The sequence below is a fragment of the Ipomoea nil genome, unplaced genomic scaffold (genome assembly GCF_001879475.1).
Source record: "Ipomoea nil cultivar Tokyo-kokei standard unplaced genomic scaffold, Asagao_1.1 scaffold0019, whole genome shotgun sequence".
NCBI lineage: Eukaryota > Viridiplantae > Streptophyta > Magnoliopsida > Solanales > Convolvulaceae > Ipomoea > Ipomoea nil.
In genome coordinates this window covers 1742207-1746631 of record NW_017616447.1, presented here as the reverse complement: position 1 = coordinate 1746631, position 4425 = coordinate 1742207, and the positions used below count along the sequence as shown (strand labels likewise).

Below are 4425 nucleotides of genomic sequence, written 5' to 3'. Positions count from 1 at the left end.
TGATTATTTTATACTTATTTTTCGCTAGAGGGTGGTACAAATACCAACATTCATTTAAAATTTGAACATTGGAAGTGAAGAATCATCAAAGCTTGTGTTGTCAACTATATATGGACTTTAATTAGCAAATGGGTTAATTAAACTCTTGTGGGATTTTCATGGGTTGCTCACGGAAAAAGGATATCTATGCTTCTTCATAATCAAACAAATCTCATAAATACGATCAAGAATATTCTCTACAGATAAATTAGAGATAAGTTTTTTTCTTGCTAGATAATTTAACACAAAGAAATAAAAATGCCCACACCGCATGTCTCAACCAAGAGAAATAATTGATTTTGAAACATATTACCTTTGCAGTCTAAACCCCTTAACATCTACTATACAATGGTACAACCGTACAACACCCCCTCAACAAAATTTGGTGTTATTCAGAAACATAGAAAACATAGGATATTTTGGCGTTGTTCAGAAACCTAGAAAATATCGGATATAAAATTGTGAGTACCATCTTTCAACTGAATATAGATTTTATCTTTTCTCAAAATTAGAACTTTTGACTTATTGTCAAATGTCACTTCTGACTAGACTAATTCATCTAGTTCGAAAACAATTCTTTCTAACCATGTTTTCATTTTCAGAAAAATTGTTACTGGTCAAAAGTAATGTTTCACAACTCTCTCTAGACTTTTCAGTTAGGGGTGGGCATAATTTGAATTATCCGAAGTACCACTCGAAACCTGAACTGAATTTTAAATTTTGGGTGAACTTGAATAGTTATCGATTCGGGTATTTTAAATTTTGGTATATCAACCAGGACTATGTGGTCTAATGGTACCCGGGTTGGACTTCCATTTGGAAGATTATGAGTTCGAGCCTCAGTGGAGGCGTTATTGGTTCTTTGTGTTTTAGTAGGTTGAGAAAGTATATGAACAGATACTACAATGTAATAGAACCAGTAACTTTCAAAAAATTTTGGTATATCAGATTATAAATTTGGTTCGAATATTGGGTGTTAAAAATTTATGCATACTCGAACCGAAACCCGAACTAACCAAAATTTTATTATAAATATAATAATACAAATTATATATTTAATTTTAAATGTATTTCACAATTAATAATATATTAATTCTCAAAGTCTCTTAATTCGTAATTACTATTTTGTCTTATTTTTAGTTTAATAGTATATGGAAAAATATAAATACAAAAATAATAAAATCGTTACAAACTCAAAAATGATAAAAACAAAATTTTGGATATATCCAAACTAACCCGAAATAATTTCACCCGAACCGAATACATCCGAAATAAAATTTGGGTGTCACCCGAACCGAACTAACGCCCACAGGCATGTTTTATGTCACTTGATTTTTCAACTCATTTGATAATTGTTTCATCATAAATAAATAAAATTTTCAGTTGGATCTAATTGAGTTTTACAATCGTTATGCTGTGGAACCGTGTCCACCTTGCAAGGTGGACACAGTTCTATGTTCATAATTATTGAACTATATGTTCATAATTATAAAGCTATATATTCATAATTTTTTAATTTCATATTCATTAATTATTGAACTCTATATTCACAATTACAGAACTCTATGTTCATAATTACTAAACTATATGTTCATAATTATAAAGCTATATATTCATAATTTTTGAACTTCATATTAACAATTATTGAATCTCTATATTTATAATTACAGAACTATATGTTCATAATTATGTTCACAACTCTATGTTCATAATTATAGAACTATATGTTCATAATTTTTGAAGTATATATTCATAATTATGAACAATTTTGAAACGGTGTTCACCTTGCAAGGTGGACACGATTCCACACTATAATTTGCCCAAGTTTTATGTCACATTGCCACTAGATTAATTGAGATTAAAATATTATCATAAGGGTTTCTTAATTGGATTTAATTTAATTATACCACCAATATGTAATCTTGTGTTCATACTTGCCACAATGATAGCAATGAGTTACAAATTTATGTTGTTTGGTATATGGGTTGCAAATGGGTCAAGCTACTTGACCACAACTTGACTTAAGTTCAGTCAACGACGAGCCGCTTGCGAGTCATTATGTATGTATATGTATGTATGTGTGTGTGTATATATATATATATATATATATATATATATGTGTGGAAAATTGCATATTTGATTCCTGAGTTATACCCAAGTTTCAACTCAATCCCTGAGTTATGACCGTATCCATTTTTAGTCCCTCAATTATTATGAACGAAGTGCTGATTTTGTTCCCAGCCGTTAAAACTGATGGAAAAATAAAAAAAATATTTATAATTTGAGGGGTAAAGTAAGAAATTCACATTTTATCCTCCTTTTTATATCAAACCCACTTTCACAACATTATTTTTCACTTCTTAGCCTCTTATTTCAAGATTGTTCAATTCTAAAAGCATTTCAATAACTTTAGTATGACTTGTTAGGAACCTGACTCTTGTATAACAAACTTAAGACAAACAAAGAAACACTTGATCATTATCTTCAGACGTGTGAAGCACACTATCTTATCAATTTTTAATTTTCTTTACTAAACAACAAAGGTAATCAAACCAGAACTTTTGAGATACATATCTTCTTGTATTTCAAAAGTTATGGTTTGATTACCATTATGTTTAATAAGAAAAATCAGAAACTTTCAGGATGATGTGTTTACATGCTTGAAGACAATGATCAAATGTTCTCTTGTATGTACTGAGTCACGGGTTCCTTATACGAGATCCATATTACTAACAAGTCCTACGAAATTATTGAATTGCTTTTGGAATTGAAGAACCTTGAAATAGAATGCTAGGAAGTTGAAAATAATGTTACAAAAGCAGTTTCAATAATAGAAAGTGAATAAAATGTGAATTTCCTACTTACTCTTAATTTTTTCACGGTCGGGGACCAAATGTGCACCACTTGGCTCATAACGCAGGACTAAACTCGTCATTTTCCCCATATATATATACATACATACTTAAGCTAGAACCCTATACAGTATACACTTCACCCTTGCATTGAGCAGCTCTCTGGAGCCGCATTCACTAATACTAATATACTATACGTCTATACCTCTCCTATGAAGGAGCAGCAGAATCGTCCCTATATATACACTTGACACTTGCATTGAGCAGCTCCCTGACAACGAGCAGCAAAAATATTCAATTCGTCCCTCCCGGCCGCCTGTACACTTCACACTATATATACTTCCCCTCAAAATGCCTGTTCAGCAGCAGCATACCTCCCCTGACCACCACGTATTGCACAACAGATTTATCATCACGAATATATATGGATCGGATATTCTTGCTTCTACCCGGCCTGACAATATAATTAGATAGGTTTTATTATTTTCTATCTTTTGTAAGTTTCCATTTTGCTGCCCAACACTTTAGTCCAAATTTTATTTTCCTCTATCCACCATATATATATAGGTACGGTACGGTTATCTCTCATTTCTACTATCCATGATAAATTTTCCAGGTACAGCTTTCAGCTTTGGATGGAGTTATGGAAATATATAGTTGCAAGATGGTAAAAATGGACTAATAATAATCAATATTCAAAGTGTGTGTGTGTTGTCTTTGTTTTGTGTAATGTAAATCATCTCATCTCATCTCATCTATATACTACATGCCTTTTATGCTTCCCATTTCATGTCTTAACCTCCACTTGGTTATTGGTACGTTATGCAGATAGATAAACTTAAAGGATCCCTTCCCTCTATGCAAATCCAACATTATATTATATTGGATTACCTACAACTCAACCATCCCTAATACACTATCCTAGTACTATGGTTAAGATTTCTCCATCATGGACTATATTTTTCACAGTTAGCTAAACACTATTTTTGTCTCCTTGTAGATATCCTTCATGGCAATATAATGTAAAGCTCTGCCAGAACTAACTTGAAATAGGTATATTCCAATTTCCAAGCTAAGCATGCTCAGCATTTGGTTCAAACGTTTGATTTACAATCTATTTCTATCTAACACCTTAGTCACTCTGAATTCAACATCTATATGCAGGTATACTATTGCACACTTGAACTGTACGTATTTCAGAATAACAGTGATGAAAGTAAATTTGGATGGACGTACCAGTAAGACACCACCGACACTCACCAATAATAATTTGTAGTTTTATTTTGATTCATTTTTATGAATATAAGTAAAAATAGATAAAGAACTCTTCATCTATTTTACTTATATTCATAAAGATAGTCAAAATAAAACTACAAACTATTATTGTTGAGTGTCGGTAGTGTCTTACTCGTACGTCCATCCAAATTTACTTCCAAAGAATCATTTGGTAAATCAAATTATTTACACGACTGTTATTCTGAGTTATACATTGACAAATCAACATATCGTGAAATGATACGTAGCGATTTGAGAA

At 31.4% G+C, this 4425-nt stretch overlaps 1 long non-coding RNA gene across 1 annotated transcript; it reads left to right on the top strand.

Annotated features, from left to right (window-relative positions):
- The first annotated feature begins 3195 nt into the window (after positions 1–3195).
- LOC109174783 lies at positions 3196–4145 on the top strand. The gene is made up of 3 exons (XR_002053184.1): positions 3196–3558; positions 3892–3944; positions 4056–4145. It is a non-coding gene; the product is annotated as an uncharacterized LOC109174783 (long non-coding RNA).
- The last annotated feature ends 280 nt before the right edge of the window (positions 4146–4425 follow it).